At 60.4% G+C, this 23,571-nt stretch overlaps 10 non-coding genes across 10 annotated transcripts; all 10 read right to left on the bottom strand.

Moving 5' to 3' along the window:
* Positions 1–1,403: 1,403 nt before the first annotated feature.
* Positions 1,404–1,523, bottom strand: LOC135277536 (5S ribosomal RNA). The gene has a single exon (XR_010345153.1). It is a non-coding gene; the product is annotated as a 5S ribosomal RNA (ribosomal RNA).
* Positions 1,524–2,992: 1,469 nt separating this feature from the next.
* LOC135277522 (5S ribosomal RNA) lies at positions 2,993–3,111 on the bottom strand. Its single transcript, XR_010345139.1, has one exon. It is a non-coding gene; the product is annotated as a 5S ribosomal RNA (ribosomal RNA).
* A 1,487-nt stretch (positions 3,112–4,598) lies between these two features.
* LOC135277535 (5S ribosomal RNA) lies at positions 4,599–4,718 on the bottom strand. Its single transcript, XR_010345152.1, has one exon. It is a non-coding gene; the product is annotated as a 5S ribosomal RNA (ribosomal RNA).
* Positions 4,719–6,187: 1,469 nt separating this feature from the next.
* Positions 6,188–6,306, bottom strand: LOC135277605 (5S ribosomal RNA). Its single transcript, XR_010345221.1, has one exon. It is a non-coding gene; the product is annotated as a 5S ribosomal RNA (ribosomal RNA).
* A 1,504-nt stretch (positions 6,307–7,810) lies between these two features.
* Positions 7,811–7,930, bottom strand: LOC135277534 (5S ribosomal RNA). Its single transcript, XR_010345151.1, has one exon. It is a non-coding gene; the product is annotated as a 5S ribosomal RNA (ribosomal RNA).
* A 1,473-nt stretch (positions 7,931–9,403) lies between these two features.
* LOC135277513 (5S ribosomal RNA) lies at positions 9,404–9,522 on the bottom strand. Its single transcript, XR_010345130.1, has one exon. It is a non-coding gene; the product is annotated as a 5S ribosomal RNA (ribosomal RNA).
* A 1,501-nt stretch (positions 9,523–11,023) lies between these two features.
* Positions 11,024–11,143, bottom strand: LOC135277533 (5S ribosomal RNA). The gene has a single exon (XR_010345150.1). It is a non-coding gene; the product is annotated as a 5S ribosomal RNA (ribosomal RNA).
* A 1,469-nt stretch (positions 11,144–12,612) lies between these two features.
* LOC135277691 (5S ribosomal RNA) lies at positions 12,613–12,731 on the bottom strand. Its single transcript, XR_010345293.1, has one exon. It is a non-coding gene; the product is annotated as a 5S ribosomal RNA (ribosomal RNA).
* A 1,496-nt stretch (positions 12,732–14,227) lies between these two features.
* Positions 14,228–14,347, bottom strand: LOC135277532 (5S ribosomal RNA). The gene has a single exon (XR_010345149.1). It is a non-coding gene; the product is annotated as a 5S ribosomal RNA (ribosomal RNA).
* A 1,473-nt stretch (positions 14,348–15,820) lies between these two features.
* Positions 15,821–15,939, bottom strand: LOC135277606 (5S ribosomal RNA). The gene has a single exon (XR_010345222.1). It is a non-coding gene; the product is annotated as a 5S ribosomal RNA (ribosomal RNA).
* Between the last annotated feature and the right edge of the window lie 7,632 nt (positions 15,940–23,571).

Below are 23,571 nucleotides of genomic sequence, written 5' to 3'. Positions count from 1 at the left end.
CCGCGAGCCCGCCAGCCCGCCCTAGCACCCCCGGCCGCCGCGCTGCGCCTTCCGTCGGCCTCTCAGAGCCTCTCGTCGTCGCTGGCGGGGACGACAAGGTATGCTCCGAGCGGTCAGGGTCCTGGGACTTCCTCCGGCCCTCCGCCGCCGCCGCCGCCGCCGCCGCCGCCGCCGAGGGATAGTTTTGGATCCGTCGCCGCCCCTCCGGCAAGGCCCCCTCTTGCCCCTTCCACTCAGAGCCGCCACGGCTGCCCAGGAACGAAGAGCCGGCCCAGCCCCGCGGGTTCTTTTTCTCACGACGCACCCACCACCGTCCCTTGGCCCGCTCGGGGGCCGGGGGGCGGAGCCCTTGCTGTGTCCCGCGCTGGCGCTAGAGCCGGCAGCCTGATCCCGGGAAGAGAGGGGCTGACGCACTCACAGAAGGAGAGCAGAGGAGAGACAGAAAGAAACGGAGGGAGACAGACAGACAGAGAGAGAGGGACAGAGGGACAGAGAGACAGAGAGAGACAGAGAGACAGAGAGAGCGACAGAACGAGCGCCAGCTAGAGGGGGAGAACAGAAAGGGTGGGGGGTGAGGCAGCTGGAGAGCCACAGCGATAGAGCCTTGGCGAGCCAGCGCTCTGCTCTAATAGACAGGGCCTCCTGGAGCAGGCCGGGGTGGGGTGGCGGCTGCTTGGGCTGTGTCAGGACGGGATGGCAGGGCCGCCCACGCGGGAGGACCGACGGCGCGCCATGACGCGTGTTTTCTCTTGGCTTGGTTGCGTGCGTTTGCTAGGGTCCTTCCTTTGTTGGCTCCTCCCTGTCCACTTGCTGCGGTGGGCCGCGCGATCTGTAGGGAGACGGGGCCCGAGGCCTGCGTCTCTCTCGTGCCCTCAAGACTGGCGTTTCGGCGAAGTTGGCGGCGATGGGAATGCGGGCGCACAGAAACGGCTTTCCTGGTGGCCCGTGAAGGCAATGTCCTTCTCCCGGGGACAGCAGCCCATGGGGTCTGGAGCAGAGGCCTTCGCTTGCGTCTGTGAAACCCGCTGGCCCTGCCCACCCCTGCCCGCCCCTTCCCCGGGCTTCCGCCTTGGAGGTTTGCGGCGGCGCCGCATGAGTGAATTGCGTGAACTGGGCGTCCCGGGAGCGGGAAGACACCCTGGAAGGCAGGGACCCCGGGCCTGCGCCTCGAGGGTCGTGTCCCGGCCCTCGGTGCCCAGGCTGGAGCCGAGCTCCTGGCGGGCGGCGGCCAGGCCAAAGAGGTGGTATGCTGCTGCCTGGCCGGTGCTGCAGCGGCAGAGCCCCACGAGGAGGTGCTGGGCTGCGGCGGGGTCGCAGGCGGGAGGGAAAAGGGGAGAGGGTCAGGGGGCTCTTGAGAAGCACGGCGACCAGAAATGGAAAGAGGCCGGGAGCGAAAAGCCAAAAGCCTACGGCACCCGGTATTCCCAGGCGGTCTCCCACCCAAGTACTAACCAGGCCCGACCCTGCTTTGCTTCCGAGATCTGACGAGAATCGGGCGCGTTCAGGGTGGTATGGCCGTAGACACCAGCAGCGGCCTTTGGCTGCCCCAAGAGGCCGGCCCAGCCACGCCCGCCCGATGCCCGGCACCACTGCCACCCCGTGGCCGCGGGGCTCGGGTCGGGGACCCCCGAGACGCTCGCCCGCTGCCGGGCTCAGCTGCTCTCCGGGTCTACGCCCCAGCTCCGCCCGCCGCCGGGCTACGCCTTCCTTGGGCCTCACACAGTGCCTCCCGATTTCGCTTGTCTTCGTCTTCACGACGGCCGGGCTCCTTATCCCAACAGAGGTGTTGAGGGACACCCAGACGGCCCCGCTCCCCACCCACCTCCACCACCGCCACCACCACCAACACAACCACCAGGAGCAACCCCACCCCTCCCACACACAAACACACACGAGCCCACTCGCACGAGCACCCACACAGGCACAGACACATACACACAGACAGCTCGAAGGAGAGCAAGCGAGCGAGGGATGGAACGGTAGAAACGGAGTCCCGCAGAGCGACAGCAACACAGAGAGAGACAGAAGGGACAAGGAGGATGGAGACACAGACAGACAGACAGACAGACACAGACATGGGACAGAAAGAGTGCAAGGTGGAGGTGGAAGACAGGAAAGAGAGAAGGTGAGGGAGTCAGAGAGCCGGAGCGCTGGAGCCTTGGAGAGGGAGCACTCTGCCGTGGTAGAGCCGGCTCCCTGGAGCAGGCCGGGTACGGTGCAGGGAGCTTCGGCTGGCCCCGAACAGAGTGGCAGGGCCGCCGGTGCGGGAGGACCGATGGAGCCCTGAGATGAGTTTCTCCGTGGCTGGCTTGGTTGCTTTGGGGGTGCCTTTCGTAGGGTCCTTCCTTTGATGGCTTCTCCCTGTCCTCTCGGTGCGGTGGGCCCCTCCAGATGTGTAGAGCGCACCCGTCCGTCTAGCGGGAGGCGTGGTGCCCAGCGTGCCCACGGGGCCCGCGGCCTGGATCTCTCTGGTGTGCTCGGGCCTGGAGTTTACACGAAGTGGGTGGCCACGGGAATGCAAGCGCACAGGGACGAGATTCCTGGCGGCTGGCCAAAGCGACGTCCTTCTCGCGGAAGAAGAAACCCAGGCGTTCTGGAGCGGAGGTCTCGGCTGGCGTCTGTGGAACCCACTGGCCCGTGCCTGCCCCTTCGCCGGGCTTGGACGCTTGGGGCGGCGGCGCATGAGTGAATTGAACTGCCTGGGCGTCCCGGCAGACAGAAAGCACCCGACAGGGCAGGGAAGCGGCGCCTGCCTGCGGATTCCGAAGTGGGGGTCGGGTCCCGTCCCTCCCGGCCCCGGCGAAAGAGGCGGTATGCTGCTGCCTGTGGGTGCTGCGATGGCGGATCCACCCACTCCCCCCTGACCCCCGCGGAGGTCCCAGGCTGCGGCGGGGTCGCGGACGGGCGGAAAAGGGGGAGCAGAGTCGGGGGCCGCTGGGGAAGCACAGCGACAAAAGACGGACAAAAGAAGGCAGGGAGCGGAAGAGCCAAAAGCCTACAGCACCCGGTATTCCCAGGCGGTCTCCTATCCAAGTACTAACCAGGCCCGACCCTGCTTAGCTTCCGAGATCAGACGAGATCGGGCGCGTTCAGGGTGGTATGGCCGTAGACGCTGGCGTCGGCCTTTGGCCGCCCCAAAAGGCGGCCCACAGCCACGCCCGCCCGACTCCAAGCGTCACCGCCACCCCGGGCCCCACGAGCCGCCAGCCGCGAGCCCGCCAGCCCGCCCTAGCACCCCCGGCCGCCGCGCTGCGCCTTCCGTCGGCCTCTCAGAGCCTCTCGTCGTCGCTGGCGGGGACGACAAGGTATGCTCCGAGCGGTCAGGGTCCTGGGACTTCCTCCGGCCCTCCGCCGCCGCCGCCGCCGCCGAGGGATAGTTTTGGATCCGTGGCCGCCCCTCCGGCAAGGCCCCCTCTTGCCCCTTCCACTCAGAGCCGCCACGGCTGCCCAGGAACGAAGAGCCGGCCCAGCCCCACGGGTTCTTTTTCTCACGACGCACCCACCACCGTCACTTGGCCCGCTCGGGGGCCGGGGGGCGGAGCCCTTGCTGTGTCCCGCGCTGGCGCTAGAGCCGGCAGCCTGATCCCGGGAAGAGAGGGGCTGACGCACTCACAGAAGGAGAGCAGAGGAGAGACAGAAAGAAACGGAGGGAGACAGACAGACAGAGAGAGAGGGACAGAGGGACAGAGAGACAGAGAGAGACAGAGAGACAGAGAGAGCGACAGAACGAGCGCCAGCTAGAGGGGGAGAACAGAAAGGGTGGGGGGTGAGGCAGCTGGAGAGCCACAGCGATAGAGCCTTGGCGAGCCAGCGCTCTGCTCTAATAGACAGGGCCTCCTGGAGCAGGCCGGGGTGGGGTGGCGGCTGCTTGGGCTGTGTCAGGACGGGATGGCAGGGCCGCCCACGCGGGAGGACCGACGGCGCGCCATGACGCGTGTTTTCTCTTGGCTTGGTTGCGTGCGTTTGCTAGGGTCCTTCCTTTGTTGGCTCCTCCCTGTCCACTTGCTGCGGTGGGCCGCGCGATCTGTAGGGAGACGGGGCCCGAGGCCTGCGTCTCTCTCGTGCCCTCAAGACTGGCGTTTCGGCGAAGTTGGCGGCGATGGGAATGCGGGCGCACAGAAACGGCTTTCCTGGTGGCCCGTGAAGGCAATGTCCTTCTCCCGGGGACAGCAGCCCATGGGGTCTGGAGCAGAGGCCTTGGCTTGCGTCTGTGGAACCCGCTGGCCCTGCCCACCCCTGCCCGCCCCTTCCCCGGGCTTCCGCCTTGGAGGTTTGCGGCGGCGCCGCATGAGTGAATTGCGTGAACTGGGCGTCCCGGGAGCGGGAAGACACCCTGGAAGGCAGGGACCCCGGGCCTGCGCCTCGAGGGTCGTGTCCCGGCCCTCGGTGCCCAGGCTGGAGCCGAGCTCCTGGCGGGCGGCGGCCAGGCCAAAGAGGTGGTATGCTGCTGCCTGGCCGGTGCTGCAGCGGCAGAGCCCCACGAGGAGGTGCTGGGCTGCGGCGGGGTCGCAGGCGGGAGGGAAAAGGGGAGAGGGTCAGGGGGCTCTTGAGAAGCACGGCGACCAGAAATGGAAAGAGGCCGGGAGCGAAAAGCCAAAAGCCTACGGCACCCGGTATTCCCAGGCGGTCTCCCACCCAAGTACTAACCAGGCCCGACCCTGCTTTGCTTCCGAGATCTGACGAGAATCGGGCGCGTTCAGGGTGGTATGGCCGTAGACACCAGCAGCGGCCTTTGGCTGCCCCAAGAGGCCGGCCCAGCCACGCCCGCCCGATGCCCGGCACCACTGCCACCCCGTGGCCGCGGGGCTCGGGTCGGGGACCCCCGAGACGCTCGCCCGCTGCCGGGCTCAGCTGCTCTCCGGGTCTACGCCCCAGCTCCGCCCGCCGCCGGGCTACGCCTTCCTTGGGCCTCACACAGTGCCTCCCGATTTCGCTTGTCTTCGTCTTCACGACGGCCGGGCTCCTTATCCCAACAGAGGTGTTGAGGGACACCCAGACGGCCCCGCTCCCCACCCACCTCCACCACCGCCACCACCACCAACACAACCACCACGAGCAACCCCACCCCTCCCACACACAAACACACACGAGCCCACTCGCACGAGCACCCACACAGGCACAGACACATACACACAGACAGCTCGAAGGAGAGCAAGCGAGCGAGGGATGGAACGGTAGAAACGGAGTCCCGCAGAGCGACAGCAACACAGAGAGAGACAGAAGGGACAAGGAGGATGGAGACACAGACAGACAGACAGACAGACACAGACATGGGACAGAAAGAGTGCAAGGTGGAGGTGGAAGACAGGAAAGAGAGAAGGTGAGGGAGTCAGAGAGCCGGAGCGCTGGAGCCTTGGAGAGGGAGCACTCTGCCGTGGTAGAGCCGGCTCCCTGGAGCAGGCCGGGTACGGTGCAGGGAGCTTCGGCTGGCCCCGAACAGAGTGGCAGGGCCGCCGGTGCGGGAGGACCGATGGAGCCCTGAGATGAGTTTCTCCGTGGCTGGCTTGGTTGCTTTGGGGGTGCCTTTCGTAGGGTCCTTCCTTTGATGGCTTCTCCCTGTCCTCTCGGTGCGGTGGGCCCCTCCAGATGTGTAGAGCGCACCCGTCCGTCTAGCGGGAGGCGTGGCGCCCAGCGTGCCCACGGGGCCCGCGGCCTGGATCTCTCTGGTGTGCTCGGGCCTGGAGTTTACACGAAGTGGGTGGCCACGGGAATGCAAGCGCACAGGGACGAGATTCCTGGCGGCTGGCCAAAGCGACGTCCTTCTCGCGGAAGAAGAAACCCAGGCGTTCTGGAGCGGAGGTCTCGGCTGGCGTCTGTGGAACCCACTGGCCCGTGCCCGCCCCTTCGCCGGGCTTGGACGCTTGGGGCGGCGGCGCATGAGTGAATTGAACTGCCTGGGCGTCCCGGCAGACAGAAAGCACCCGACAGGGCAGGGAAGCGGCGCCTGCCTGCGGATTCCGAAGTGGGGGTCGGGTCCCGTCCCTCCCGGCCCCGGCGAAAGAGGCGGTATGCTGCTGCCTGTGGGTGCTGCGATGGCGGATCCACCCACTCCCCCCTGACCCCCGCGGAGGTCCCAGGCTGCAGCGGGGTCGCGGACGGGCGGAAAAGGGGGAGCAGAGTCGGGGGCTGCTGGGGAAGCACAGCGACAAAAGACGGACAAAAGAAGGCAGGGAGCGGAAGAGCCAAAAGCTTACAGCAGCCGGTATTCCCAGGCGGTCTCCCATCCAAGTACTAACCAGGCCCGACCCTGCTTAGCTTCCGAGATCAGACGAGATCGGGCGCGTTCAGGGTGGTATGGCCGTAGACGCTGGCGTCGGCCTTTGGCCGCCCCAAAAGGCGGCCCACAGCCACGCCCGCCCGACTCCAAGCGTCACCGCCACCCCGGGCCCCACGAGCCGCCAGCCGCGAGCCCGCCAGCACGCCCTAGCACCCCCGGCCGCCGCGCTGCGCCTTCCGTCGGCCTCTCAGAGCCTCTCGTCGTCGCTGGCGGGGACGACAAGGTATGCTCCGAGCGGTCAGGGTCCTGGGACTTCCTCCGGCCCTCCGCCGCCGCCGCCGCCGCCGCCGCCGCCGAGGGATAGTTTTGGATCCGTCGCCGCCCCTCCGGCAAGGCCCCCTCTTGCCCCTTCCACTCAGAGCCGCCACGGCTGCCCAGGAACGAAGAGCCGGCCCAGCCCCGCGGGTTCTTTTTCTCACGACGCACCCACCACCGTCCCTTGGCCCGCTCGGGGGCCGGGGGGCGGAGCCCTTGCTGTGTCCCGCGCTGGCGCTAGAGCCGGCAGCCTGATCCCGGGAAGAGAGGGGCTGACGCACTCACAGAAGGAGAGCAGAGGAGAGACAGAAAGAAACGGAGGGAGACAGACAGACAGAGAGAGAGGGACAGAGGGACAGAGAGACAGAGAGAGACAGAGAGACAGAGAGACAGAGAGAGCGACAGAACGAGCGCCAGCTAGAGGGGGAGAACAGAAAGGGTCGGGGGTGAGGCAGCTGGAGAGCCACAGCGATAGAGCCTTGGCGAGCCAGCGCTCTGCTCTAATAGACAGGGCCTCCTGGAGCAGGCCGGGGTGGGGTGGCGGCTGCTTGGGCTGTGTCAGGACGGGATGGCAGGGCCGCCCACGCGGGAGGACTGACGGCGCGCCATGACGCGTGTTTTCTCTTGGCTTGGTTGCGTGCGTTTGCTAGGGTCCTTCCTTTGTTGGCTCCTCCCTGTCCACTTGCTGCGGTGGGCCGCGCGATCTGTAGGGAGACGGGGCCCGAGGCCTGCGTCTCTCTCGTGCCCTCAAGACTGGCGTTTCGGCGAAGTTGGCGGCGATGGGAATGCGGGCGCACAGAAACGGCTTTCCTGGTGGCCCGTGAAGGCAATGTCCTTCTCCCGGGGACAGCAGCCCATGGGGTCTGGAGCAGAGGCCTTGGCTTGCGTCTGTGGAACCCGCTGGCCCTGCCCACCCCTGCCCGCCCCTTCCCCGGGCTTCCGCCTTGGAGGTTTGCGGCGGCGCCGCATGAGTGAATTGCGTGAACTGGGCGTCCCGGGAGCGGGAAGACACCCTGGAAGGCAGGGACCCCGGGCCTGCGCCTCGAGGGTCGTGTCCCGGCCCTCGGTGCCCAGGCTGGAGCCGAGCTCCTGGCGGGCGGCGGCCAGGCCAAAGAGGTGGTATGCTGCTGCCTGGCCGGTGCTGCAGCGGCAGAGCCCCACGAGGAGGTGCTGGGCTGCGGCGGGGTCGCAGGCGGGAGGGAAAAGGGGAGAGGGTCAGGGGGCTCTTGAGAAGCACGGCGACCAGAAATGGAAAGAGGCCGGGAGCGAAAAGCCAAAAGCCTACGGCACCCGGTATTCCCAGGCGGTCTCCCACCCAAGTACTAACCAGGCCCGACCCTGCTTTGCTTCCGAGATCTGACGAGAATCGGGCGCGTTCAGGGTGGTATGGCCGTAGACACCAGCAGCGGCCTTTGGCTGCCCCAAGAGGCCGGCCCAGCCACGCCCGCCCGATGCCCGGCACCACTGCCACCCCGTGGCCGCGGGGCTCGGGTCGGGGACCCCCGAGACGCTCGCCCGCTGCCGGGCTCAGCTGCTCTCCGGGTCTACGCCCCAGCTCCGCCCGCCGCCGGGCTACGCCTTCCTTGGGCCTCACACAGTGCCTCCCGATTTCGCTTGTCTTCGTCTTCACGACGGCCGGGCTCCTTATCCCAACAGAGGTGTTGAGGGACACCCAGACGGCCCCGCTCCCCACCCACCTCCACCACCGCCACCACCACCAACACAACCACCACGAGCAACCCCACCCCTCCCACACACAAACACACACGCGCCCACTCGCACGAGCACCCACACAGGCACAGACACATACACACAGACAGCTCGAAGGAGAGCAAGCGAGCGAGGGATGGAACGGTAGAAACGGAGTCCCGCAGAGCGACAGCAACACAGAGAGAGACAGAAGGGACAAGGAGGATGGAGACACAGACAGACAGACAGACAGACAGACACAGACATGGGACAGAAAGAGTGCAAGGTGGAGGTGGAAGACAGGAAAGAGAGAAGGTGAGGGAGTCAGAGAGCCGGAGCGCTGGAGCCTTGGAGAGGGAGCACTCTGCCGTGGTAGAGCCGGCTCCCTGGAGCAGGCCGGGTACGGTGCAGGGAGCTTCGGCTGGCACCGAACAGAGTGGCAGGGCCGCCGGTGCGGGAGGACCGATGGAGCCCTGAGATGAGTTTCTCCGTGGCTGGCTTGGTTGCTTTGGGGGTGCCTTTCATAGGGTCCTTCCTTTGATGGCTTCTCCCTGTCCTCTCGGTGCAGTGGGCCCCTCCAGATGTGTAGAGCGCACCCGTCCGTCTAGCGGGAGGCGTGGTGCCCAGCGTGCCCACGGGGCCCTCGGCCTGGATCTCTCTGGTGTGCTCGGGCCTGGAGTTTACACGAAGTGGGTGGCCACGGGAATGCAAGCGCACAGGGACGAGATTCCTGGCGGCTGGCCAAAGCGACGTCCTTCTCGCGGAAGAAGAAACCCAGGCGTTCTGGAGCGGAGGTCTCGGCTGGCGTCTGTGGAACCCACTGGCCCGTGCCCGCCCCTTCGCCGGGCTTGGACGCTTGGGGCGGCGGCGCATGAGTGAATTGAACTGCCTGGGCGTCCCGGCAGACAGAAAGCACCCGACAGGGCAGGGAAGCGGCGCCTGCCTGCGGATTCCGAAGTGGGGGTCGGGTCCCGTCCCTCCCGGCCCCGGCGAAAGAGGCGGTATGCTGCTGCCTGTGGGTGCTGCGATGGCGGATCCACCCACTCCCCCCTGAGCCCCGCGGAGGTCCCAGGCTGCGGCGGGGTCGCGGACGGGTGGAAAAGGGGGAGCAGAGTCGGGGGCCGCTGGGGAAGCACAGCGACAAAAGACAGACAAAAGAAGGCAGGGAGCGGAAGAGCCAAAAGCCTACAGCACCCGGTATTCCCAGGCGGTCTCCCATCCAAGTACTAACCAGGCCCGACCCTGCTTAGCTTCCGAGATCAGATGAGATCGGGCGCGTTCAGGGTGGTATGGCCGTAGACGCTGGCGTCGGCCTTTGGCCGCCCCAAAAGGCGGCCCACAGCCACGCCCGCCCGACTCCAAGCGTCACCGCCACCCCGGGCCCCACGAGCCGCCAGCCGCGAGCCCGCCAGCCCGCCCTAGCACCCCCGGCCGCCGCGCTGCGCCTTCCGTCGGCCTCTCAGAGCCTCTCGTCGTCGCTGGCGGGGACGACAAGGTATGCTCCGAGCGGTCAGGGTCCTGGGACTTCCTCCGGCCCTCCGCCGCCGCCGCCGCCGCCGCCGCCGAGGGATAGTTTTGGATCCGTGGCCGCCCCTCCGGCAAGGCCCCCTCTTGCCCCTTCCACTCAGAGCCGCCACGGCTGCCCAGGAACGAAGAGCCGGCCCAGCCCCGCGGGTTCTTCTTCTCACGACGCACCCACCACCGTCCCTTGGCCCGCTCGGGGGCCGGGGGGCGGAGCCCTTGCTGTGTCCCGCGCTGGCGCTAGAGCCGGCAGCCTGATCCCGGGAAGAGAGGGGCTGACGCACTCACAGAAGGAGAGCAGAGGAGAGACAGAAAGAAACGGAGGGAGACAGACAGACAGAGAGAGAGGGACAGAGGGACAGAGAGACAGAGAGAGACAGAGAGACAGAGAGACAGAGAGAGCGACAGAACGAGCGCCAGCTAGAGGGGGAGAACAGAAAGGGTGGGGGGTGAGGCAGCTGGAGAGCCACAGCGATAGAGCCTTGGCGAGCCAGCGCTCTGCTCTAATAGACAGGGCCTCCTGGAGCAGGCCGGGGTGGGGTGGCGGCTGCTTGGGCTGTGTCAGGACGGGATGGCAGGGCCGCCCACGCGGGAGGACTGACGGCGCGCCATGACGCGTGTTTTCTCTTGGCTTGGTTGCGTGCGTTTGCTAGGGTCCTTCCTTTGTTGGCTCCTCCCTGTCCACTTGCTGCGGTGGGCCGCGCGATCTGTAGGGAGACGGGGCCCGAGGCCTGCGTCTCTCTCGTGCCCTCAAGACTGGCGTTTCGGCGAAGTTGGCGGCGATGGGAATGCGGGCGCACAGAAACGGCTTTCCTGGTGGCCCGTGAAGGCAATGTCCTTCTCCCGGGGACAGCAGCCCATGGGGTCTGGAGCAGAGGCCTTGGCTTGCGTCTGTGGAACCCGCTGGCCCTGCCCACCCCTGCCCGCCCCTTCCCCGGGCTTCCGCCTTGGAGGTTTGCGGCGGCGCCGCATGAGTGAATTGCGTGAACTGGGCGTCCCGGGAGCGGGAAGACACCCTGGAAGGCAGGGACCCCGGGCCTGCGCCTCGAGGGTCGTGTCCCGGCCCTCGGTGCCCAGGCTGGAGCCGAGCTCCTGGCGGGCGGCGGCCAGGCCAAAGAGGTGGTATGCTGCTGCCTGGCCGGTGCTGCAGCGGCAGAGCCCCACGAGGAGGTGCTGGGCTGCGGCGGGGTCGCAGGCGGGAGGGAAAAGGGGAGAGGGTCAGGGGGCTCTTGAGAAGCACGGCGACCAGAAATGGAAAGAGGCCGGGAGCGAAAAGCCAAAAGCCTACGGCACCCGGTATTCCCAGGCGGTCTCCCACCCAAGTACTAACCAGGCCCGACCCTGCTTTGCTTCCGAGATCTGACGAGAATCGGGCGCGTTCAGGGTGGTATGGCCGTAGACACCAGCAGCGGCCTTTGGCTGCCCCAAGAGGCCGGCCCAGCCACGCCCGCCCGATGCCCGGCACCACTGCCACCCCGTGGCCGCGGGGCTCGGGTCGGGGACCCCCGAGACGCTCGCCCGCTGCCGGGCTCAGCTGCTCTCCGGGTCTACGCCCCAGCTCCGCCCGCCGCCGGGCTACGCCTTCCTTGGGCCTCACACAGTGCCTCCCGATTTCGCTTGTCTTCGTCTTCACGACGGCCGGGCTCCTTATCCCAACAGAGGTGTTGAGGGACACCCAGACGGCCCCGCTCCCCACCCACCTCCACCACCGCCACCACCACCAACACAACCACCAGGAGCAACCCCACCCCTCCCACACACAAACACACACGAGCCCACTCGCACGAGCACCCACACAGGCACAGACACATACACACAGACAGCTCGAAGGAGAGCAAGCGAGCGAGGGATGGAACGGTAGAAACGGAGTCCCGCAGAGCGACAGCAACACAGAGAGAGACAGAAGGGACAAGGAGGATGGAGACACAGACAGACAGACAGACAGACACAGACATGGGACAGAAAGAGTGCAAGGTGGAGGTGGAAGACAGGAAAGAGAGAAGGTGAGGGAGTCAGAGAGCCGGAGCGCTGGAGCCTTGGAGAGGGAGCACTCTGCCGTGGTAGAGCCGGCTCCCTGGAGCAGGCCGGGTACGGTGCAGGGAGCTTCGGCTGGCCCCGAACAGAGTGGCAGGGCCGCCGGTGCGGGAGGACCGATGGAGCCCTGAGATGAGTTTCTCCGTGGCTGGCTTGGTTGCTTTGGGGGTGCCTTTCGTAGGGTCCTTCCTTTGATGGCTTCTCCCTGTCCTCTCGGTGCGGTGGGCCCCTCCAGATGTGTAGAGCGCACCCGTCCGTCTAGCGGGAGGCGTGGTGCCCAGCGTGCCCACGGGGCCCGCGGCCTGGATCTCTCTGGTGTGCTCGGGCCTGGAGTTTACACGAAGTGGGTGGCCACGGGAATGCAAGCGCACAGGGACGAGATTCCTGGCGGCTGGCCAAAGCGACGTCCTTCTCGCGGAAGAAGAAACCCAGGCGTTCTGGAGCGGAGGTCTCGGCTGGCGTCTGTGGAACCCACTGGCCCGTGCCCGCCCCTTCGCCGGGCTTGGACGCTTGGGGCGGCGGCGCATGAGTGAATTGAACTGCCTGGGCGTCCCGGCAGACAGAAAGCACCCGACAGGGCAGGGAAGCGGCGCCTGCCTGCGGATTCCGAAGTGGGGGTCGGGTCCCGTCCCTCCCGGCCCCGGCGAAAGAGGCGGTATGCTGCTGCCTGTGGGTGCTGCGATGGCGGATCCACCCACTCCCCCCTGACCCCCGCGGAGGTCCCAGGCTGCGGCGGGGTCGCGGACGGGCGGAAAAGGGGGAGCAGAGTCGGGGGCCGCTGGGGAAGCACAGCGACAAAAGACGGACAAAAGAAGGCAGGGAGCGGAAGAGCCAAAAGCCTACAGCACCCGGTATTCCCAGGCGGTCTCCCATCCAAGTACTAACCAGGCCCGACCCTGCTTAGCTTCCGAGATCAGACGAGATCGGGCGCGTTCAGGGTGGTATGGCCGTAGACGCTGGCGTCGGCCTTTGGCCGCCCCAAAAGGCGGCCCACAGCCACGCCCGCCCGACTCCAAGCGTCACCGCCACCCCGGGCCCCACGAGCCGCCAGCCGCGAGCCCGCCAGCCCGCCCTAGCACCCCCGGCCGCCGCGCTGCGCCTTCCGTCGGCCTCTCAGAGCCTCTCGTCGTCGCTGGCGGGGACGACAAGGTATGCTCCGAGCGGTCAGGGTCCTGGGACTTCCTCCGGCCCTCCGCCGCCGCCGCCGCCGCCGCCGCCGCCGAGGGATAGTTTTGGATCCGTCGCCGCCCCTCCGGCAAGGCCCCCTCTTGCCCCTTCCACTCAGAGCCGCCACGGCTGCCCAGGAACGAAGAGCCGGCCCAGCCCCGCGGGTTCTTTTTCTCACGACGCACCCACCACCGTCACTTGGCCCGCTCGGGGGCCGGGGGGCGGAGCCCTTGCTGTGTCCCGCGCTGGCGCTAGAGCCGGCAGCCTGATCCCGGGAAGAGAGGGGCTGACGCACTCACAGAAGGAGAGCAGAGGAGAGACAGAAAGAAACGGAGGGAGACAGACAGACAGAGAGAGAGGGACAGAGGGACAGAGAGACAGAGAGAGACAGAGAGACAGAGAGAGCGACAGAACGAGCGCCAGCTAGAGGGGGAGAACAGAAAGGGTGGGGGGTGAGGCAGCTGGAGAGCCACAGCGATAGAGCCTTGGCGAGCCAGCGCTCTGCTCTAATAGACAGGGCCTCCTGGAGCAGGCCGGGGTGGGGTGGCGGCTGCTTGGGCTGTGTCAGGACGGGATGGCAGGGCCGCCCACGCGGGAGGACCGACGGCGCGCCATGACGCGTGTTTTCTCTTGGCTTGGTTGCGTGCGTTTGCTAGGGTCCTTCCTTTGTTGGCTCCTCCCTGTCCACTTGCTGCGGTGGGCCGCGCGATCTGTAGGGAGACGGGGCCCGAGGCCTGCGTCTCTCTCGTGCCCTCAAGACTGGCGTTTCGGCGAAGTTGGCGGCGATGGGAATGCGGGCGCACAGAAACGGCTTTCCTGGTGGCCCGTGAAGGCAATGTCCTTCTCCCGGGGACAGCAGCCCATGGGGTCTGGAGCAGAGGCCTTGGCTTGCGTCTGTGGAACCCGCTGGCCCTGCCCACCCCTGCCCGCCCCTTCCCCGGGCTTCCGCCTTGGAGGTTTGCGGCGGCGCCGCATGAGTGAATTGCGTGAACTGGGCGTCCCGGGAGCGGGAAGACACCCTGGAAGGCAGGGACCCCGGGCCTGCGCCTCGAGGGTCGTGTCCCGGCCCTCGGTGCCCAGGCTGGAGCCGAGCTCCTGGCGGGCGGCGGCCAGGCCAAAGAGGTGGTATGCTGCTGCCTGGCCGGTGCTGCAGCGGCAGAGCCCCACGAGGAGGTGCTGGGCTGCGGCGGGGTCGCAGGCGGGAGGGAAAAGGGGAGAGGGTCAGGGGGCTCTTGAGAAGCACGGCGACCAGAAATGGAAAGAGGCCGGGAGCGAAAAGCCAAAAGCCTACGGCACCCGGTATTCCCAGGCGGTCTCCCACCCAAGTACTAACCAGGCCCGACCCTGCTTTGCTTCCGAGATCTGACGAGAATCGGGCGCGTTCAGGGTGGTATGGCCGTAGACACCAGCAGCGGCCTTTGGCTGCCCCAAGAGGCCGGCCCAGCCACGCCCGCCCGATGCCCGGCACCACTGCCACCCCGTGGCCGCGGGGCTCGGGTCGGGGACCCCCGAGACGCTCGCCCGCTGCCGGGCTCAGCTGCTCTCCGGGTCTACGCCCCAGCTCCGCCCGCCGCCGGGCTACGCCTTCCTTGGGCCTCACACAGTGCCTCCCGATTTCGCTTGTCTTCGTCTTCACGACGGCCGGGCTCCTTATCCCAACAGAGGTGTTGAGGGACACCCAGACGGCCCCGCTCCCCACCCACCTCCACCACCGCCACCACCACCAACACAACCACCACGAGCAACCCCACCCCTCCCACACACAAACACACACGCGCCCACTCGCACGAGCACCCACACAGGCACAGACACATACACACAGACAGCTCGAAGGAGAGCAAGCGAGCGAGGGATGGAACGGTAGAAACGGAGTCCCGCAGAGCGACAGCAACACAGAGAGAGACAGAAAGGACAAGGAGGATGGAGACACAGACAGACAGACAGACAGACAGACACAGACATGGGACAGAAAGAGTGCAAGGTGGAGGTGGAAGACAGGAAAGAGAGAAGGTGAGGGAGTCAGAGAGCCGGAGCGCTGGAGCCTTGGAGAGGGAGCACTCTGCCGTGGTAGAGCCGGCTCCCTGGAGCAGGCCGGGTACGGTGCAGGGAGCTTCGGCTGGCCCCGAACAGAGTGGCAGGGCCGCCGGTGCGGGAGGACCGATGGAGCCCTGAGATGAGTTTCTCCGTGGCTGGCTTGGTTGCTTTGGGGGTGCCTTTCGTAGGGTCCTTCCTTTGATGGCTTCTCCCTGTCCTCTCGGTGCGGTGGGCCCCTCCAGATGTGTAGAGCGCACCCGTCCGTCTAGCGGGAGGCGTGGTGCCCAGCGTGCCCACGGGGCCCGCGGCCTGGATCTCTCTGGTGTGCTCGGGCCTGGAGTTTACACGAAGTGGGTGGCCACGGGAATGCAAGCGCACAGGGACGAGATTCCTGGCGGCTGGCCAAAGCGACGTCCTTCTCGCGGAAGAAGAAACCCAGGCGTTCTGGAGCGGAGGTCTCGGCTGGCGTCTGTGGAACCCACTGGCCCGTGCCCGCCCCTTCGCCGGGCTTGGACGCTTGGGGCGGCGGCGCATGAGTGAATTGAACTGCCTGGGCGTCCCGGCAGACAGAAAGCACCCGACAGGGCAGGGAAGCGGCGCCTGCCTGCGGATTCCGAAGTGGGGGTCGGGTCCCGTCCCTCCCGGCCCCGGCGAAAGAGGCGGTATGCTGCTGCCTGTGGGTGCTGCGATGGCGGATCCACCCACTCCCCCCTGACCCCCGCGGAGGTCCCAGGCTGCGGCGGGGTCGCGGACGGGCGGAAAAGGGGGAGCAGAGTCGGGGGCCGCTGGGGAAGCACAGCGACAAAAGACGGACAAAAGAAGGCAGGGAGCGGAAGAGCCAAAAGCCTACAGCACCGGGTATTCCCAGGAGGTCTCCCATCCAAGTACTTACCAGGCCCGACCCTGCTTAGCTTCCGAGATCAGACAAGATCGGGCGCGTTCAGGGTGGTATGGCGGTAGACGCTGGTGTCGGCCTTTGGCCGCCCCAAAAGGCGGCCCACAGCCACGCCTGCCCATCTCCAACCGTCACCGCCACCCCGGGCCCCGCGAGCCGCCAGTCGCGAGCCCGCCAGCGCGTCCGCGGCCAGCTTCGGCCGCTCTTCCACTCTATGCCCTAGCACCCCCGGCCGCCGCGCTGCGCCTTCCGTCGGCCTCTCAGAGCCTCTCGTCGTCGCTTGCGGGGACGACAAGGTATGCTCCGAGCGGTCAGGGTCCTGGGACTTCCTCCGGCCCTCCGCCGCCGCCGCCGCCGCCGAGGGATAGTTCCGGATCCGTCGCCGCCCCTCCGGCAAGGCCCCCTCTTGCCCCTTCCACTCAGAGCCGCCACGGCTGCCCAGGAACGAAGAGCCGTCCCAGTCCCGCGGGTTCTTTTTCTCACGACGCACCCACCACCGTCCCTTGGCCTGCTCGGGGGCTGGGGGGCGGAGCCCTTGCTGTGTCCCGCGCTGGCGCTAGAGCCGGCAGCCTGATCCCGGGAAGAGAGGGGCTGACGCACTCGCAGAAGGAGAGCAGAGGAGAGACGGATGGTGAGACAGAAAGAAACGGAGAGGGACAGACAGACAGAGAGAGGCAGACAGACAGAGAGAGAGACAGAGGATGGAGAGAGTGAGTGAGAGGCCGGGGGGAGAGGGAGAGAGAGAGAGAGAGAGAGAGAGAGAGAGAGAGAGAGAGAGAGAAGAGACAGCGAGCACAAATTATCCCCGTGTGGTAGCAGGCGCCTGTAATCTCAACTACTCCGGGGGTTTAGGTTTGTGAATTGATTCATCCTGACATGAGGAGGCTGCAATGAGCAATGATAAGGAAATGATGCTGTTCTGTTTTATAGGTATTTTTTAAATTTATTATTATTATTATTATTTTGATGCAAAGTTTTGCTCTGTTGCCCAGGCTGTAATGCGGTTCTTCAATCCTGGCTCAGTGCAGCCTCAACCTCCCGGGCTCAAGCAATCCTTTCCCTTCTGCGTCCCACATAGCCGTGACTACAGGTGTCTGCTAGCACGCTTGGCTGATTTTGTTATTTTGCCCAGGCTGTTCTTAAACTTCTGGGCTCAGCTAGAATCCACCCTGGGTCTCCCAAAGTGCTGGGATTACAGGCGTGAGCCCCTGCTCCTGGCTGTTCTTTTCAAGTGCATTTTTACTTTTTTTTTTTTGAGATGGAGTCTCAGCGTTTCCCACAGTGGAGTGCAGTGGTGCAGTCTTGGCTCACAGCAGGCTGGTCTCGAACTGCCGACCTCAAATGATCCACCCACCTCGGCATCCGGAAAGGCTGGGATTACAGGTGTAATCCACTGCACCTGGTCATTTTGCTCATTTTAGATACTAGAACTTTTTAAAAAAAAAAAACAAATTTTTTTTTTTTTTTTGAGCTGGAGTGCAGTGGCATGACCGTGGCTCACTGCAACCTCTGACTTCCGGGTTCAAGCCATTATCTGCCTCAGCCTCTCGAGTAGCTGGGACTACAGGTTGCCTGCCACCAGGCCCAGCTAATTTTTGTATTTTTAGTAGAGATGGGGTTTCACCACGTTGGCCAGTACAGTCTTGATCTCTTGAGTTCGTGATCATAAGCCTCAGCTTCCCAAAGTGCTGGGATTACAGGTGTGAGTTACCACACTCGGCCAAAAAAAAATTTTTTTTGAGACAGTCTTGCTCACACAGGCTGGAGTACAGTGGCACAGGGTTTCTACATGTTCTCCTGTAGGTGGGTAGAAGGGGCTAGGACCCCAACATGACGGGAGGTCAATTTTTTTTTTTTTTTTTTTGGAGACAGGGTCTTATTCTCTCACCTAGGCCAGAGTTCAGTGGGAAGATCATAGGTCACTGCAGCCTGAAACTCCCAGGCTCAAGCAGTCAAGGGAGGCTGAGGCAGAAGAATCGCTTGAACCCAGGAGACGGAGTTTGTGGTGAGCCGAGATTGCACCATTGCACTCCAACCTAGGCAACAAGAGCGAAACTCCAACTCAAAAAAACAAAATGTTTTGTGGTGGAGCACAGTGACTCATGTCTATAACCCCAATGCTTTGGGAGGCGGACATGGGAGGATCATTGAGTCCAGGAGTTACAAACCAGCCTGGACAAACATAGCAAGACCCCATCTCTAAAAAAAAAAAAAAAAAAAAAAAAAAAAAAAAAAAAAATGCAGAATTAGCCAGGCATGGTGGAACACAGTGTAGACCTAGCTATTCAGGAGCCCAGGCAGAAGGATTGCTTGAGACCAGGAGTTCAAAACTATAATGAGCTATGATCGTGACATTGCACTCCAGCCTGGATGACAAAGACCCTGTCTCTAAAAAAAAAAAAGAGTAAGATTGCGTTTTGCCCTCTGTTCTCTGTAGTCAAAATGGGCAGCTCCATCACTCTTCACACTTGGTGTCTCATCCTGGTCGTGCCAGGGAGGCTCCAGTTTGATCTCTGGTTGCCAGGCTAAGGTGGGAGTGGGAGGCGTAGGCACGTAGGTGGCAGGCTCAGACCCTTTGATCTCTCCACGGTTGGCAGGCAGGTGTCTCGGCTCCAGCGGGTGAGTGGGGCATGAAGCCAGTTTCTGGGCACTTCAGACTTCATGCCTGTTTGTAAGGGAACCCACTTATGTTTGTTCCTTTCTTCTGCCCGCCTCGCTAGGAATCCTCAGCTCCATTCTTTTCCTCCCCTGATTCGCCCGATTTGGTTTTGGACTCTCCTATCACTCTCTTTCTTTCTCCTGTTCCTTCCTGTCTTTCTCTGGTGGCAGTTTGCGGGCAGGCTGAGGCCTGTGGAGCTGCGGCCGCACACTCTGGTGGGCTCTCTCCGGGTGTGGGCCAGGTGATCGCATCTCCAGAGTCCCCAGCCTTGCTGCCCGTGCGCCATTTAGGAGCAGCTGCCCTCACCAGCTTGGCTGGAGCAGAGTGTTCTGGGAGGACTGTCCGTCCATGGTTGTCAGGACCCCGGCAGTGCGTTCTTCGTCCAAGGGCTCACCTTGGGCGGGGTGGTGGGTAGGGGGAGCTTCCATGAAGTCCGGGGGCGCCTGCGGCTCCCGCAGCTCCTCCACCAGCGACTGGCTCACCGCCGCCCTCCTTCCACCCCGTATCTGACCGAGCGCACTCCGCCCAGGAGGCTCTCGCCCTCCTACTGCCCGGTGCCCTCCATGTGCGGCCCTGGGGGTCTCGGAGCGCCGCCGTCCGGCTCCCCCCACCCCACCCCCCCCGCCCCGTCGCTCGCCCCGGGCTGCCCTCGCCCTCAGGCGCCAGCAGCGGCTTCTTCCTCACCAGCCCCGGTGCTCTTACACCTGCAGGAACCAGGCGCCCCCAGGCAGCAGCGGCTCCACCTGAGCGGCCACCTGCGCGCCGCTCCCAACCCTAGAAGCCGGGAGCGCCCGAGGCTGCCTCCCCCGCCCCAACTTGGCTCGCAGGGCGCCCGCGACGCCTTTCTCAGGGGCGCTGGGCCTCAGTCCATGTGCAGTAAGTGGATATTATTTTTATGAAAGGTAGAAAAACAATTTCAATGAAAGAATGGTATTTGAATTCAAAGTGAGTTCCCAAAAGGAGATAGCCTTGAGAGGAAAAAGAAATTTAAAAATAGAATTAAAAATTAAAATAATTTACCATGATCTTGGCATTATCTAATTTTATTGTTTTAAATTCTAATATAAAAGCTAAGGTTTTAGATTTAAAAGGTTTTAGATTTAAAGGATTTTTTAAATTATATTTTCTTGAGTTAATAAATTACTTTTCTGGAAAATATTTTTTTGTGAAATAACTAATACACATTATGTTTCAAACATAGGATTATAAATTTTTTAATACCAGATATTTCTGTTTTCTTGGAGTAAAATATTATTACGTTTATTTTTTCTCCTTTTAATAAATAATTTATAAAGCATATGTGATCAAGCACAGTGATTTTATATTAGGAAATGTGAGATGCTAGCATTTATACTTTGATAACTAAAAAATAGATTAGTGACCCTTCACACTTTTTATCTGTCCCCACTTTCTTATTCGTGCTTGTTTAGTATTGTTTTTGTCACAAATTGAGTCTTGCAATATGTTAGCAGTGAGGTTTGTTAGATATATCTCAGCATATTTTTTTTAAAGGGGTTTTGATGAAATTTACTAGCATTTAGTATTTCAAAGACTTGACCTTGAAACATTCAAGGTCAATATTTCAAATAAGTGACCTTGAAATTTTCTTCTCAGTGAAGTATATGTTATGAACTGTACAATCTGTCAGAGGAAAAATACCAGCAATACGTTTTGTTTGTAGTAATATGTTTCTTTGTGCAGTTTCACATTTGTGTTTTTAGGATATTTTTCTATTCATTTATGCATCTTGCAAAATATTTATAACACAGATAAAATAATAACCATTGGAGGAAAATAAAGTAACCAGGATATGAAAAATAAGATGAGGCTATGGGTAAGGTAAAGGCACAAAAAGGTTACTAGTATTATGACAATGAATTGAAAATGTTATTTTGAGTGCCATATTAGCATGTGTGAAGAAAGAAATTCAACCAGTTCCGCAATCAAAACATATACCATAAATCATTCAATCAGGCCGGGAGCGGTGGCTCACGCCTGTAATCCCAACACTTTAGGAGGCCGAGACAGCGGGATCACAAGGTCAGGAGTTCAGACCAGCCTTACCAACATGGTGAAACCCCATCTCTACTAAAAATACAGAAATTACAGCTACTCAGGAGACTGAGGCAGGAGAATCACTTGAACCAGAGAGGCAGAGGTTTCTGTGAGCAGAGATCGCGCCATTGCACTCCAGCCTGGGCAACAAGAGCAAAACTCCAACTAAAAAAAAATATATATATATACACACACACACACACACACACACACAAATTAACCAAGTGTGGGTGCGCGTGCCTGTGATCCCAGCTACTCAGTGAGGCAGGAGAATCGCTTAAACCCAGGAGGCAGAGGTTTCAATGAGCCAAGAGGGCTGCTGCACTCCAGCCTGGGCGACAGAGCGAGACTCCGACTCAAAAAAAAAAAAAAATCATTCAATCAGTGAATGCATTTTTTTAAATAAAAGAATTCTTGTTCCTAAGAACTGAAATATATTTTGCTTACATGTCTTCATAAGGTACACACGATTTGATATCGAAAATAATTTCCTTAGCAACCCCCTTCAGTACAAGCTGAGACATCGTGCTGCCAGTTCAGTGAAAACAGTTCTAAACGGTGCCACATCAGTGTGGCAAAAGCTTGGAGCTTTTATGAAGAACTAGCTTAATCCAAAAATAAGATCGATTACCTTTTTTAATACTTTGTATTCCTCAAATAATTTCAATATGGAAATTAGGTAAAGTAAATATTGTCAAGAATTTTAGTCAGACAGAAAGTAATTACCATAAAGCCTAATAAAATATCAAATATTAAGCAATGTTATTTCCTGATGAATCCACCGAAATGAGCTGTTGATGAAAGGTAACCACTGGGCAACAAATAAGAAGACAATTTTGCAAATGGCTGTTATCAAATAACTGGTTAAATATTAAGCAAGGCATATTCTAAATAGGAATTTGGGTTTGTATTTTGGAACACTTAATCTTTAGCTTTTTATTCCATGGTAAACTAAAACAAAGTCATGTCTGTATTTAGGCTGCTCAGGATTATCTTTATAGTGGCAGAAGGTGATAGGAAATATGCACCTGGTTAATGACAGTGACATATCACAATTAGATGAATTAAAGTTAAAAGAAAAGAGAACTAAAACACATGTTATTGTTACCCATTTGGAGTGTATTACTTAAAACACTGTTTCTTGAATTCTTACCCTGACTCCTGTGTTAGTAGTGGGGTAGGTTGTACATAATCAATGGCAATTTGTAGCTGGAGATCTCAGTTGATGGGAGTAGAACTCTAGCTGGTTGCTAACAAATTATGTATTGACCTAAGTGTTCTTTTCCTGCAGCCTAAGCAGTTGATCTTCCTCTATAGGCTTGCTGTTGAAAGGAATAAAACCCAACTGTATTAGTCTGTTCTTACACTGCTATAAAGAACCACCTGAGACTGGGTAATTTAGGAAGAAAAGAAGTTTAATTGACTGACAGTTCTGCATGCTGTACAGGAATCATGGCTGGGGGCCTCAGGAAACTTATGATCATGGCAGAAGGTGAAGGCGAGGCAAGCACGTCTCACTATGGTGAAGCAGGAGAGAGAGAGTAAAGGGGGAAGTGCTATACACTTTTAAACCACCAGGTTTCATGATACTCACTCACTATCATGAGAACAGCATGGAAGAAATGCCCCCAGGATCCAATCACCTCCTACCAGGTCCCTGCCCCAACACTGGGAATTACAATTTGACATGAAATTTGGGTGGTGATGCAGAGCCAAACCATGTCATCCCACCCCTGGACCCTCCCAAACCTCATGTCTTTCTAACATTGCAAAGCACAGTCATGCCATCCCAGCGGCCCCCCAAAGTTTTAACTCATTTCAGCATTAACTCAAAAGTCGAGCTCCAATGCCTCATGTAAGACAAGGCAAATCCCTTTTACCTATGAGCCTGCAAATAAAAACAAGTTGGTTACTCACAAGATATAATGGGGGTACAGTCATTGGATAAATAAACCCATTCTAAATGGGAGACATTGGCTAGAATGAAGGGACTACAGGCCCCATGCAAGTCCAAAATGCAGCAGGGCAGCCATTAAGTCTCAGAGCTCTGAAATAATCTCCTTTGACTCCATATCTCACATCCAGGCCATACTGATTCAAGGGGTAGGCTCTCATGGCCTTGGGAAGCTCTGACCCTATGGCTCTGCATGGTACAGCCCCCACAGCTCCTTTCACAGTCTGGCATTCAGTGCCTGCAGCTTTTCCAGATACACAGTGCAAGCTCTCAGTGAATCTACTATTCTGGGGTCTGGAGGATGGCGGCCCCCTTCTCACAGCTCCACCAGGCAGTGCCCCAGTGGGGACTTCATACAGGGACTTCAACACCACATGTGCCCTCGGCACTGCCCTAGTAGAGGTTCTCCACAAGGGCTCCAACCCTGCCTAACAAAACGAACTTTTATACTCTTCAAAGGAAGATGGTACCAGCCTGGGCAACACAGTGATAACTGGTCTCTACAAAAAAAAAAAAAAAAAAAAATCAAAAATTAGCCAGACACAAGCCTATAGTATCAGCTACTCAGGAGGCTGAGGTAGGAGGATCAATCCAGGAAGTTGAGGCTGCAGTGAGGTGTGATTGTGTCACTGTACTCCAACCTGTGCAACAGAGCAAAACCCTGTCTCAAAAAAAAAAAAAAAGACAAGACAGTAAAAGCCAATCACTCAACAATACAACACTTACGATACCAAGTATTTAAAATAGCACCCAGAACCATGAAATATTTAGGAATATATCCAATGTGTACTGGAACTGGCTCACACAATTTATTGTCATCTCTTCTAAACTCATTAATGACATTGCATTGATAGCCTGAAATTGATTATGGTGTATCTACATCACAGAAATTGGCAAATAGCACAAATTAGGGCTTTCTAACCACCCTCACCCCAAAGAGTAGGTTCACCAGCACACCATTGGATAAATTTAACAAAATATGAGCTGACCTCTACAATAAAACATTGCTGAGAGAAATTAAAGGGGATCTA

The sequence above is a fragment of the Aotus nancymaae genome, unplaced genomic scaffold (genome assembly GCF_030222135.1).
Source record: "Aotus nancymaae isolate 86718 unplaced genomic scaffold, 86718_ANA_hifiasm-v0.15.2.pri h1tg000032l_0, whole genome shotgun sequence".
NCBI classification, from domain to species: domain Eukaryota; kingdom Metazoa; phylum Chordata; class Mammalia; order Primates; family Aotidae; genus Aotus; species Aotus nancymaae.
This window is presented reverse-complemented; position numbering and strand designations above follow the sequence as displayed.